The sequence below is a fragment of the Onychomys torridus genome, chromosome 11, assembly GCF_903995425.1.
Source record: "Onychomys torridus chromosome 11, mOncTor1.1, whole genome shotgun sequence".
Taxonomy (NCBI): Eukaryota; Metazoa; Chordata; class Mammalia; order Rodentia; family Cricetidae; genus Onychomys; species Onychomys torridus.
This window is the reverse complement of record NC_050453.1, coordinates 28,562,680-28,577,289: the sequence shown is the minus strand read 5'-3', so window position 1 is coordinate 28,577,289 and position 14,610 is coordinate 28,562,680. Positions and strand designations below refer to the sequence as shown.

Here is a 14,610-nt window from a genome sequence, read left to right as displayed (position 1 = left end):
ATAAAAATTTATTATGCTCAACTTAGAGCAAAAACACAAAATTCAGATGTCCATCTACCACCCTAGAAAAAAATCCAGAAGACTAATAGAAGAATTAACTGTACTAGACAGAGTCTGGAGAAACAGACACTACAAACAGGACTGCAGGGCCGGTCACAGCGGTGCCTGCCTTTTCACCCCAGAACTCCAGAAGCAGGCACAGGCAGATTTCTGTGTGCTATGTAGGCCAGTCTGGTCAACATAGCTAGTTCCAGGATGGTCAGGACTACATAAGTGAGACTCTTGTCTTAAAAAAAAGAAAAAGAAAAAAAAAAAGTGATACCATCCTCTAAGGCCTGACTTAAATGTGTATAATTCTATTAGACAAAGATTATGAGAGGCCATTGTTTGGGACCAGTCCCTGAAAATCAGACCAAATCAGAATGAAGTCATTTATACCAAGAGTCACTTTTCATACTGAACTTTGAAACAAGGCAGTTTTCCAATCAGAAGGGATGCAATTTAGCTAAGCCAAAAAGAAAAGGAAATCTCATTTCAATCCCATAAAGTAACTTTGTCCCACTTCTGCTTCTCACTTTTCTGCACACAAAGCCAAGTCTCTTTGCTCAGCTCACTGGAGACTCATTCCATCCTAAAAAATAAAATGTTTCCCAAATCTAAAACTGAGAATAAAAACCAATTAGATCTTTACACTAAGTTTGTTTTAATTTTGTCTTCAAGCTATTCTCTAATCCTAAAGTTCGATTTCTAAGAATTTTATTATTGTTTTGTTACTTTGCACTAGGACTCAAACCCAGGGCCTTGCTGCATACAGGCAAGCACTCAACCAGTAAGTTATTACTATCCCCACCAAAATTTGTCCTAAAAGACCAACACTATACATTAAATGTTTACTACAGCAATGGGGAGTGGGATCCAATGTACCTTAAAATAAATCAAGTAAAAGAGACCAGTAAACTGATACAATCAAATACTATGTGCCATCTGTAAAGTGTTTCAGAGAGAAACAGCATACCAAATAAACAAGGCAATGCAGAATATGAGTAAGTAGGGTGTATACAACTGGAGACCAATGCCATGAAACAGTTATTTCTCACCAGAAAGAATAACCAACTGTCATGTTGCCTCAGGTGAAAGTGACACCCCTGGATTAGTAACAGCTTGATAAGGGAGTGAAATGTGATTAAACTAAAGTACTTTTTTTTTCTTAGCAGGATTTGTTCCATATAAATTTTCTACTACAACCCATCTAAGAACCATTAAAACATTTTAAAATGTTAAAATAATATGTAACTATGAAAGTCCCAATTATCTTTCTCATCAACCAGATCATACGTAACACACAAGACACACAATCCCTCCATTAAAATTATCCAGATGTGAACAACTACTGTTGGTTTTATTTACTTATTTATTTTGGATGGAGATAAATCCTCACTATACAGATTAGGCTGGCCTTGAGCTCTCCGGCCTCCAGTTTCAGCCTCATGAGAATTATGACTGAGCCACCACAATCATTCACTATTTAACTCTTAATTCAAAAATGCTAAAGATTTATAGATGACTAGTATCAACAATTTGCATACCAATCACTTCCAACTATTTTATATTCATCATCTGAAAATGTCTGAAAGCTAAGTTAATATTAGGTTTGGTAATCAAGTGTTCATCTCTCCAAACAGCAAGACAGATATAAAGACACATAACTAGAAGTGTGTTCCAGGGCATCCAGATGTCAAGACCCTGTCCTCAAGAATAAAATAAAAACACACCTGACTCTTTCCTACCACAGGATCAGGATCTGAGAACTAAGTGCAGTTGTTAAATATGGAGACTTTACAAGAGAAACTCAGAAAGCCAATTCTTACTATACCTCATCATTCAACTAGCCTGAAGCAGAAGTCAATGCCCAGGAGAATAACATTGCTCCTAATTACTACTGACACCACCAAATAGCTCCAACACTGAGATATGCCACTCAATCTCATTAACCCTGTTTTGTCACCTGGAATCTAGGAGTGACATTTCATTCCAACAGTCTTTGTGATTAATATGAATCTGTGCAAAGCATTCGGTACAGTAAGTGACACAAAAACTTTACAAATATGATCACTGTTGGAGCAATCAATGCGGGTTTTTTGTTTTTTTTTTTTTTTTTTTTTTTTTTTGTCAGAAGGTATAGAAATTGCCACAAAATCTGACTGCAGATTTAGTCACTAAAACGTATAAAGATCATGAAAATAAACTCACAATGTAGGTAGAGATCATGTTCAACTTTTCAGCTTAATCTCAAGTAACAACACTGAACTTGAGTTCCTTGAAAATGCTATTTCCAGCTGTGTGTATGTAATATGTTGTTCTTTTTCACTTAGAACACTTTCAATACCACCTTCTACTTCCAATCTTTGGACTGATCACCTACTCATTCATCCTTTTTGCTTCACCATGAACACTACTTTCTCAGAAAGCCCTTCCTAATCCACTTGTCCAGTCCAGATTAGGGCATCTACCTTACGTTTCTATAGCACTGTCCCCATACTCATCAATGAGCCACCATGAACACTGTCACTGCAGTCGGCTTTGCGGTTTGAGAGGCACTAGCACTACTCTACCTCTACCTAGCTCAAGGAAAAGTGAAAGCAGCTCCATGTTTTCTGAGTAAAATGGAGGCAGAAGGGCCAGTCAGGTCTGTTAACTATAACCCTGTTCACATTCACACTGAGTACGACCAATTCATGCTAAACTTACGCCCTGTTCGTTTACATTCTGGTAAGATGAGCTACATCCCTCAGCCATTCTCTCTAGTGTGGTAATTAAGAATCATCTTTTGAGACACTCTAAGCAATAAATAATTTTAAAATGCAACAAGTAATCATTTGATGCTACCAAATCACTGTCAAGTTTTATAAAATAGGGATTTTCAGACTTCAACTGTGTTAGAATCTCAGGTGATGGCTAGACCTTCTCTTATCCCAACCCATTTAATCAAACAAGCACGATTTGCTAACTGCCTACTCTGTTCCTGCTTTCAAAGTTCTTATGAGACAAGATTTTACTTATATAGTCAATTAGGGAAGAAAATAAGACTGTCGACAGTGAAGTGCTGAATTAGCTAAATGAACACAAATTAAGTACTAAATTCAGACCTGAAACTAGGGCAGAAGCTCAGACTGAAAAAGAAGCTATTTATGGAGACAAGCTATGAATAGATAGGCCCCTAAAGATAAGCAGGCCATAGACCCTTCATATAAACAAAGGGGAAGGTTTTTAGATCCTTCCCCTAAAGACTTCTAAAAATCTTGTACCGTAGAAAGTCAGGTCAAGATGCCCAGGCTCCTTGCTCCTAGTGGACAGCAGGAAGAACAGAACAGCCTCATTGTTACTGTTAAATAAAAATACCAGAGACTTTTAAAAGTGTGAAATTTGGACTGGGAATGCAGCTCAGTGGTACAGTACTTAACTAACACTGGGTTTGATCCCCAGCATCACAAAAATAAAAATGAATTTAAAAAAATAAAGTGTGAAGCTCCTCTTAATTGAAATTATGAAAACCTTTTGGAAGTCCATTAAGAGACATCCTAAAATTACACCACGAGGCCATGACAGGGAAGACAGGCATCTCAACTCCAAGGCCTTTGTCTGTGCTCCACACACCACAGAATCCCAGGCAGGGACAGTGTTGCACAGCTCTCAGAACAGTCCAGACACTTTGGCCTGCCCGAACAAAACAGTAGGCTTACTTTAAAATCACATCTCAAACTGGAATTGGGGTAGGGGATTGGAAGAAAGAACCAGGAAAGTCTCAAGACAAAATAATGCCATCCTCCTCCCAGGGGTAGCTTTTCTAAAGTCAAAACTTCTTAAAAGGAATACTCCATTTGTGTGCAAGTGTGGTGCTGCCTTGTTGGAAGCTTGCTAAGGAAGTAGTAGATACTGTATAGATAGGGTACCACTAGAAGACAGAACGCAACACTTCCACTGCAGAGGTCTTCAGAGTACTACAGAGCACACTTCTTTCCCAGGGGGCTGGTTGGCTATACACAGAAATGCACAACCTTCCATAAGAGACCCCACAGAATCCATCAGCCACTACCACCACCCCTTCTCTACAAGGGCACAGTAAGAAACTGCAGACCTTACTCTGGTGCTCCTCCCCACAGAATACCCCTAACACCGTCATTACCACCATCTCCTTCTTGACAGAAATAACCACAGATGTCAGTGGCAAAGTCAAATGACAGGTCAAGCCTCAATTCTATACACATCAGCATACATGGACATCACCCTTACATTCATGTTTATCATCCATTTGACTGACTAAAATTTCTTTTTCAGTTTTCAAAAGGAATGTAAATAAGATCTACCCAAAAATGTGTCAAGAATGTTTGAAATTTCAATTCTGAGATGACTCTGCAGTTTAAGAGTACTTACTGCTCTTGAAGAGGTACCCAAGTTCTGTTGCCTGCAATCCACATGAAGTTAACAATGCCTGCAACTCCAATTGCTGGGATACATTCATGACATCCTTGTCTGGCTTCTTGTGGGCTGATAACCACACATGGTGCACATATATTCATGCAGGCACACATACACATAAAAATAACTGAACTGAATTCTTCCCTTATTTTCCAAATAGCCCCCTCTCCCAACTTTCTTACATCTATCTGTTCATGATCCTAATCTTCAGGTAAGCCATGTTCAAAATCTTGATATTTTATCCTTTGACTCTAGCTGCTCAACATTTTAAAATAAGCGTACTCTCCAAAACAACTAAAAACTGACTCCTTGCTGCCTAGCAAACAAAATACATTCAAACTCTTGAACAAAAGCAAGGCATTCACATGAATTCGAAGCTCTTACTGAATAAGCTCCAACCCTGGCTTAACGCCTTCCTAGTCTCCAAAACAGTGCTTATTAAAGCACGTGACCTTGGGAAAGTCCACTTAATCTGGCCTTTATTTTACTCAACTATAAAATGGGTATAATAACACTTGCCAGTAAGGCTAACTAAGGTAATGAGAATGAGGCTGCTGCTATAAAAATTAAGGCACTATAAAAATACAGACATTATCATTATGTCATGATTATGGTAATCCTATTTATTCCTGCCTTTAAGAGGAAGTAGCCCGCATGAAACACATAACAACAAAACTTTAAAGATGGAAGTAATAAAAGAATCACAAGGGTTGGGGATTTAGCTCAGTGGTAGAGCACTTGCCTAGCAAGCGCAAGGCCCTGGGTTCGATCTTCAGCTCAAAAAAAAAAAAAAAAAAGAAAAAGAAACACAAAACAAATACTAGGACATAAAATGAAAAATGTACACCATACCTGACTATGCATTTGCTTGCCTTCGGGCTACTAATTTGGCATGAACATTGTATTTGATTTAGAAAGAAAGCTAAGCCAATTAGATCTATATCCGTAAGACTCACTCAAAGTGAACTCACTGGTCAGACGTGAAATTTCCTCTTAAAGACAGAGCCAGAATCTTTTCTAAAGGTCTATCTTCTGTGTCATACAACTGGACTTCACATCATCATGTCTAACTGTTACACTAGTGGTTCTCAATCTTCCTAATGCTGCGACCCTTTAATATAGTTCATCATGTTGTGGTGACCTTCAACCATAAAATTATTTTGTTGCTACTTCCTAATTGCAATTTTGCTACTGTTATGAATTGTAGTGTAAGCATCTGATACACAAGTTATAGTATGGGACCCCTGTTGTGAGAGGGTAGTTCGACACAAAGGGGTCGAGCAAGCCCCACATGTTGAGAACCACTGAACTAGACTGACATCCTCAGAGGGCAGGTAACTGCTTTACTATGTAAGCATCTTGATTGCACTTAAAGCAATTAAACAATTAAACCAAACACCTCAATTTCTGTATGCTTGTTTCTATGAATCCAATCTACTCCTTTTTCAAATCACCCTGTACCCCATCATGTTACTCATAGTCAGTCTTAAGTCAATCCTCTAACAGCTTCCCAGCAGAAGGCAAATGCCTCTTGGGTCCTCACCTAAACCAGCACAACACTCAATACGAGTTTCTCTGCAATGGCCTTTCTTCCTTCCTTGTCTTCCCATTCCTCTAAATTCTTTCAGACTTCATAATGCCAACACTCAGAAAAAATGAGCCAGGACGACCCAGGAAGAACTCAAGATCAGCCTGGGCTACACTGGGAGTCCCAAAGTAACACAGTGAGACTTTACCTTCAAGGAGAAAAAGAAAAGTCTCATCCACATGAAGTTTCCTCTGGCTGACTGCAATTGGGGGGGGGGGGGGGTTGTTACAATGCCCAAAGTCAAGGGTAGGAGGACAACACAGCACAGCTAGCTCAGTGGTAAAAGAAAATCAGTATGCAATGAGCCCTGCGCATATCTCCAGCACCAAAAGAAAAAGTCAGAAATCTATGTTCACTTACACATGTGTGGCGTTACTTGTGCATATGTGTACATGGAGGACAGAGATCAACACAAACTGCCTTTGGAAGTGGCTCTCTTTATTTTTTGAGACAAGGTCTCTCATTGTCCTGGAATTCACCCATTTCCTGAATAACAGGTTTCAGAAATCCCCACCTCTACACCAAACCCACCCAGTGCTGGAATTAGGGATCAAACATCTTACTAGGTGAGCTGTCTCCCCAAGTCCTGCTATTCAACAGTCACTAAAAACTGAGGCACAGTTTCTCACAGGGAAGTAAAAGCTTTGGAACAGATTACATCCAAATTACCTTCCAGCTATAACATTCTACGATGTTTTGATTAATTCAAACTTGAACACACCCTGATTTCTTCGTGATCTTCATTATGTTGCATATTTTAATATGTAATTATATACATTGTTTTAAATTTTCCCTGCTTAAGTAAGCATACCAACCCTACTGTAACATTATTTACCTCCTTGTTGTCCACAGAAAGAATGGAATAAGATCAGGTAACACAGCAGATATATTTTTATAAGCTAAGAAATGTTAATTATGTTTAAAGATTCATTATAATATCTTGCTGTAGTATATAAATCAGTAAAAGCATTTTCTCATTAGCCAAACCATTAAGATGCACAAAAGCAAGGAAACACCTAAATTAGTCTTTCTAAAGTATTTTCCCGTAAAGCTACTGTAAGTACTCCACTACGTAAGGGGCGTATTGAAACACAAGTATTATAACATGCACAGAATGTTTATTTCCTAGTCATTTCTGTTAACACTTTCTAATGCAAACCGAAAGCTCACAAGGAGAAGAAGAATCTAATATTTATTATTGTACTGATTTAACTTCATCAACTATTTCTATGATTCTAACATAAAAACCAATAAAGTCACAAAGAATTATTAAATAAATCATGTGGCAAATTATACTTTTTATAACATTCTTTCAATATTATCATCTAAGTAAAGCTACTACAGGCACTCACAGAGCTTAGTTTTGTGCTTTTTAACTTCTTTAAAAAATTAATATAATGTATCCTCTAAGTAAATATCCAGTTTTCTAGATAGCATTTCAAAGGAGAATTTTCTAAATCTAAAAATGTGTTGAATTTTCTTTTGCTCAATTACTAGTTTCATAAAATTTATTCAACAATGAACACTTCAGAAGAGGGACATTATTAAAAAAGAAGTAAGTAGAATAAGTTACATTAGTCACTGAGTCTAGAAAGACATTCTATCAATGCTCAGTAACTTAACAACTAATAGTAAAGACACATGAAGCTCTGTAAACAGCATGCACGGTATGCAACAAGTTTCTTCACGTCAAAGGTTCTGAACCTCCAAACAGTTCTCATACTTTAAATTCTCAATACACTGCATGCAAACGGATGAGTTAGCCAGGCAAGGGTGACCTGCGCTACTCCCACTGTCACTGATGTAACTACTACAAGAGTTTCTACCAAGAGCTCACTGTCAGCTTAGCACAGGAGTATGGAAGTGTAAAATCAAACCGCATTTATTTTAAAATCTGCTCAATTGTCCTCATTCACAAAATAAAGATGTCACTAATATGCTTTTTGAAAGATGCACAAAGAAACTGCTATTCTCTACAAATGTAATTATTACCTCTTTTAACCACTCAAAAAGACCCACTTAGATGGTCTGATATAAAAAAAAAATTAATTTCAAATACTGGCCCAAAGAGGTTTCTTACAAAAGGAGAGTGAAGTTGCCTCACAGGATGCTGAAACATTTCAGTGGGAGAGTTTAAGGCCAGCATGCACTATATAACAAATCCCAACCTCAAAAAATAAAAACAACAAAATCACCAAAGGGGCAGAGGTTAATTCAGTAGAATACAGAAATTAAAATAAGGGCTTTATGTCACTGAGCCAAATCAAAACTTTCACTCTAATGCCTAACGTTGGATTTCTATGACAAAATAAATAATATATTCGCTCAGACCAAAACCGGATGTTTTATCTGTGACTTGTTCTAGTTTCTAAATGAAAATTACTTAAATGAAATCATTCCATTAGGAAAAATACATAATTACTATTCACCAAAATCGTGTTATTGAACCAATACTGATGTTAAAAAAGCAAAGACATGGTAGTCCTGTATCACTATTTTTAGTAGCACTGAAAATAAGACGACAGTAAAAAGATTAGGCTATCTATGGTTTTCAGCACTAAAAAATATGATGAAGCAATTGTCACTACACAGTGCCACAATTCCTTCTCAATACAAAGGAAAACAGTCTGAATTTAAGCCCACCCATCTACACCCGTCAAGATAAAGCAATACAGATTCAAGAAACAATTCAACTATTTCATTTGTAAATGAAAAACACTTAAAGTATCCCCAGTTCTGTGATTTTAGAGCACTTGCCTGTGATATTCTGGGTTCTATCACATATCTTTGGTAACCTAGTAAAGGCAGTTGGCATTCTAAGTCCTAAACTTATTTCCAAATCTACTGATGAGGTGAATGACGTACTAAGGATTAGTTCAACCTAGGGCAGCAACGAAACAAATTTTGTTTCCCTGGCTATATTACCTACTGATGCGAAGACCAATAGATTAAAACATGACAAAACATTACTCCATTACAGCTGAACAACAGCCACCGTCTGTGTTTTCCTTTACTAAAGGCGTTTTTTTTAACATGCCAAAATGAAAAGAAATCAAAAGTAAATTGGAGGAGAGAGGTTAAAAGTTACTTTTACAGTACAGACTTGGAAGCATAAGTCCTTCAGAAATGAAAAACATTTATTTGGTCAGCTGTCATTAATGTCCGAGACCTTAATTCAAAAGTTCCATTATAATTAATAGGTGGGGCAAATTAAGAAAATGGCAACAGATTTTCTAGAAACTTGTATGGGAAGTTGCCTGACAACCACAAAGGAGACAGGCAGGTTAGAGGCTTGGAGGGCTCCAAAGTAACCTAAATACTGCACTAAGCCTGCCTCCCACTCAGTGTCCAGACAACAGCCTTTCTCACCACATACCCCCAAACTTTACCACTAACAAATGTGAAAACTGCTTAAGAAATCAAGTAATCTCTCAAAACGATATATAGAAGTCACCACTTTGGATTTTTAAATACCATTCAAAATAAAATGTTCAAACATGCACAGACAGATCCAAAAAGAACTCTCGAGTCTTTTTAAAGCTACTTCAAAGCACAAGCTTTCCCTTAAGTGTTTTCCCCTTATTCTAAATACTATAATTTTAACATAAAAGAACATAGTACCCTCATTTCCCAACTCAGTTTTAGTCAGTATATAGGCTCCAAAGCCAATGGTCATTCCACAGGCCTGGGCCATACTGTGATTAAGGAGTAGTTTCTTATAAGATAAAGATTACAAAGAGCAACTAAACAAACAAACAAAAACATAAAATAACCAGGTAGATGTATCACTTCTACAAGTATCCTTCTTTGAAGTCTATAGTCTCCATCTGAAAATACGAAGAAATACATTTTTACTATAGCAAGAACAGCCAACTGAAATAAAAGGCCATTCACAAAACTCACCATTTTCTGTATGACAAAAACTGGAACAGTGAGCTTTGTTTGTAAGATGCAATGTGCATTTTATCATTTTGGATAAAATACCTACAGCCCCATCAGTGGTTAAACTGCAGCTATAAAGGAAATTGTCCTGAGATAAACGGCTTCCCTATGAGAAGGCTCCATTGCTGTACTTCACCTCAGGACAATAAATCACATTAACTGCACCTTGTCCTCTGTCCAATGACATCATCAGTCTGACCACATCTTGGGAACTGGGTGCAAAAAAACATATGCTATTTAAGGCATGAAATCATATTTCTGTTTTTGTCCATCCAACCTCATGCTTCAGCTCTCTGAAGTGGTTATTCACCTGAGCATTCTCAGGCCAGCCCCCCACCCCCATCATTCAGGGCCTACCTACTGGATGTGAAGGAGGGAAAAATGGTGACACCTAGTTATTTTCAGCTAGTCTGCATTGAGTCCTCTAAAGCTGAAATTTTGTTACAAATTAAACTTCATATATTCACCACAGTGGCTTAACACATTCAACACGACTCCTCACACACTTCCCCTAGAAAGCAACACCTTTTAAAAACAAAACCCTTACAGGACAAACCAGAAATCAAAATTGTTTTCTCTCAACAGTAAAAGTTAATTGGTTTTCACAGGCCAATTGTACAAAGTCTAGATAAAACAAAATCAATCATGACACCTTAAAGCAAGGGGGTGGGCATGCTGAGTGAGCTGCACGATCAGGGTAGACACAATGCCTGTGTTTATCTTCTATTTTCACTCATTTAACCACGACACCAACACTCAGAGAAAACATAACCCTCTTTCTGCTTTCAGTTACTGCTACAATGAAAACAAGCAGGTCTGTGTCCGTGATAGCTCGCTTGGAGTCCGTGCAGAAACTGGAAAAGCGGCACTGCTGAGAAACCACCCAAGTGTTGTCAACTGGACTTTCTAAACGACCCAGCTACTCTTCAGCACCTGGAGGGAAAAATCTACCGGTTTTACAGATACTACAAATCTTTACAAAGCCTGAATGAGTTTAACTTGGGGAGAGGGAGACTATCCCCACAACCAAATCCTCTATTTGTACTAAGCCGGTAGCTCTCATAAGCCTCTGCAAACTGGAAATAAGGTCCACGTTACTATAAACTGTAAGAGAAACTCCTTTTGGGAGAAAGCAAGCCACCACAGAGCTGATGCTCAGTCGAGCTGTTTTTAATACTGGAAGGCCCCAAGAGGATGTGTTCAGCCGCGGAGGAGGGGACTCGAGTGGCAGTTGGTGGGGGAGTCATTTTGGTTATTAGTAAATAAATCAAGCAGCAGAGAACAAGGCCTACGCAAGTACTGGAGCAGTCCAGGCCTAGTTCTCTCCTTGTCTTCCTAGCACAGACTGGGTTTGATCTCTGAGCCTTGTGGATTGCCAAGGAGGAGGAGAAAAAAAAAAAAAAAAGAATCATATCGAACCACAAAAGCACATGGGGCGAATGTAAAATATAAACACGGCGTTGGGCTGTGAGTGGCTGTTATTAAAGGTCTGAATTACTAAACATGAGAGGCGGGGAAAGCCAGGCGGCCATTTCAAGAATATAAACCTCCCTGAATTAGACATTATTCAAATGAGAAGCAAGTAGAGGACCCAGCACGCAGCCAGAAAGCACCACCACACACAGGCAGGGAGGGGATCTCCGCGTCTAGCCACCACCACCCCGCTCCCCGCAGGACAGGAGAAATCTAGAATATGATCAACTTGTCAGGACAGCCCTTTGGAGGGCAGGAGGGCAATCCTTTACGGTCGAGTTCTCGGGTGGTCCCCGGGAGCTCCCGGGCCTCGGAACCAGAGGGCCCCCGGAGGCCACCGGCGCGTAGGGGGGCGGGGGCGTGCGCGGAAGAGCCACCAAACCCCGCCAGCACCTCCAACCCAACTGTCCCGCGACCCCACGGCAGCGGGGACCTGGCCAGACACGCGGGGACCTCTGGATGCGGACCCGGGACACACGGACCGCCCGAAGCCATTTCCATGGAGGGGAACTTCCCCGGGGGCTCCTCCCACCCAGCCCAGCCCCCTAAGGGACCGGACGACCCCAGAGCGGGCTCCCAGCCCGAAGGCCACCTCGCGGGGCCCATGCCACGCAGCCCCTACCCACAGACACGGACCCGCTGGGGTCAGGCCGCCGCCCGGGGCACGAGCAGGGCGCGGCCGAGGGGCCCGGGGCCGTGACCCCCCCCCCCCCCCCCGAGCTCGGCCCCACACGGACCCCCGCGCGGTCGCGGGCCAGGTGCCACCCCCGGGCGCTCCCCGCAGCGAGCGGCGTCCCCCAGCCCCAGCCCGCGCCGGCCCCCCATCCTGGGGGCGCCGCGCGGGTGTCCGGCCACCGGGGTCCGCTCCGGCCTCGCCGCCCACCGGCATTGTGCTCGCCGCCACCTCTGGCCCCTCCACGCCCCCCCCAAGCCCGCCCGTCCAGGTCTCCGGCCCGCGCCCGCGCCCGCGCCCCGCCGCGCCCCGCCAGCCCAGCAGCTATGAATATGTAAAATGTCTTTATTGTCCTCTCCCGGTGTCCCGGCCCCGCCGCCCGCCGCGGACCCGCTCGGGATCGGGCACCGTGCGAGGAGGCGGCGGCGGCCGGCGGAGGAGGAGGAGGAGGAGGGCCGGTGCCGGCGGGCGGGCGGGCCGGCGCGGCGGCGGCGGGGTGGGCCGGGGGCAGGAGGAGTGCGGTGGCTTACAGCCCCCTTGGCCCCGGGTCTTCTTCCCCCTCCGCCCGGCCGCTCCGAGCTCCTTTTCCCCCTCCGCTCAGCGCCCGGAGGGGGCTGTGTTCCCCGGCCCCCCATCTCCTCGCCGTTAATTATAATAATCCTGAGTACTAATAAATTATGCTAAGTCGCGGGGGGGGCCAGCGGGAGCCGGGGTTGAGTATGAATATGAATATGTAAAATGCTGTAATGATTACCTGCTGCTGCTGCCGCCGCGGATGAACTCTCATCTTGACTCGCTGCTCCTCCGTCCGCCATTTTGAATATTTTAACCAAAATCGCCCGGTCGATAAACCCTCCCTCGCTCCCGCTCCCCCCCCCCCCCCGCCCTGACCGCCTCCTCCCTCCTCTTTGCACCCTCCCGTTCCTTCCTCTCCCCTAGGCGCGCGCCAGGGGGCGCACGAGGCCGGCGCAGCTCTTTGCCGGCCTCCCCCCCCCCCCTACACACACACCCCTTGGAAGAGCTCCACCCACGGCGCGCGCGGTGCGCACGCGCGCCCCGGCGGCAAGGCTCTCTTTTCCCCCCCCCCCCACCCCGCCCCTCGGCCGCTAATGTGCCCCCAACCTGCCAGTCATGTCTTTCCCTTCAGGAGCTTTTTATTTTTTTCCGCGTCAGCCGGGCGCATGCGCAGTTCTCTCCACGCGCCTGAGAAGAGGAAGGCGCATGCGCTTATCTCCCCCCCCCCCGCCCCGAGTGTCGCTTCGCCTCAAAGTGGAGTGTCAAGTGCGTGTGTGTGTCTTCCGAGAGGGCTCCCATTCTTCCGTGTTAGTATCCCCCCCCCCGCCGCGCCGCGCCGCGCCGCGCCCCCGGATTAGTTCGGGATCTCCATGGCGGGATTGTAAAAGGACAGCGTGCACGGCGGCTCACAGCGAGGACGCCCACGGAGAACGAGGGAGCGCTCCCCGGCCGCGCCCCGGCGCTCCGCACTTTTCTTACGGCTTCCCTCCCTCGCAGTTGGCTCGGACCGCGGAGGGGCCGGGCCGCTCCCCTCCGAGGCAATTTCCGGGCCTGTGGGCAGGTGGGGGCGGAAACGCCCTCGGCGGGCAGCGGGCACGCGGCACCTGCGGGGCCACGCGCGGCCGTCCCGCTTTAAATTTGAATCGGCACTAATCCCCGCCCCGCGACTCCGCCGGGGCTGCAGATTCGACCCCGGCCGGCGCGGGGCGTGTCCTGGCGGCTCTAATTAGCCGGGTGCCGCTTGGGCTCCACTTGCTGCGGACGCTGGTGTCCCGAATTCCCTTCCCTTCGGGCCGCACGCCCTTGCGCGTCCGTCCGCCCGCCCGCCCGGGCGAAGCAGACAGTCTCCATCTGCGCAAGGACTTTGTTTTTGGAGCACCTTTTAAAAGGCTCCTTGTAAACTGACCTGATTAAAAAGGTGGAAGTTGGCACTAGCGCCACCGTGAATTCCCTTGCTGTGGAGCTCAGTAAATAGGATAGTGGGGGAAAGTTTCCACTTGGGTCTTCCTTGGTAATTAGCCAACCATATGGGCGAAATTTCTCTTTACTGCTAGATTCTCCAAGATGAAGATCCAAATCTATTTTACTAATTCTTAACGAGTCCCACGATTTTCCTAGATTTTTTTTCCAGGATAATAACAAAAATAGTTCGTGGTAAGCGAAGTTAATAAAAAGGATAGTATCTCCTGAAGAGAGATACTGTTAAGAGTTTCACCTGGGTAAAATTGCAGGTTCTCCCCAAAACAAACAAACAAAAAATAGATCCCTGCCTGAAAGTAATTATTTTAACGGCTAGAGTTTTAATTGTAAGTCTGAACTTGCTTGCAGAATTTCTTACACTGCACAAGTACAGTTAAAGCTATTGTCAGTTACAGCCAGTGATTTGGGGTGAGATTGATTTATTCGTGGTAATTAAGCCTTAGGGTGTGCATATGACTGCTCA

At 43.6% G+C, this 14,610-nt stretch overlaps 1 protein-coding gene across 1 annotated transcript in view; it reads right to left on the bottom strand.

Annotated features, from left to right (window-relative positions):
• The window catches only part of Pou2f1 (POU class 2 homeobox 1), a 144,137-nt gene extending 131,178 nt beyond the window's left edge, over positions 1-12,959 (bottom strand). Inside the window, exon 1 of the mRNA XM_036202508.1 lies at positions 12,907-12,959. The gene's annotated coding sequence lies outside the window, so the exon portion shown is untranslated. The remainder of the gene's footprint in view (positions 1-12,906) is intronic.
• Between the last annotated feature and the right edge of the window lie 1,651 nt (positions 12,960-14,610).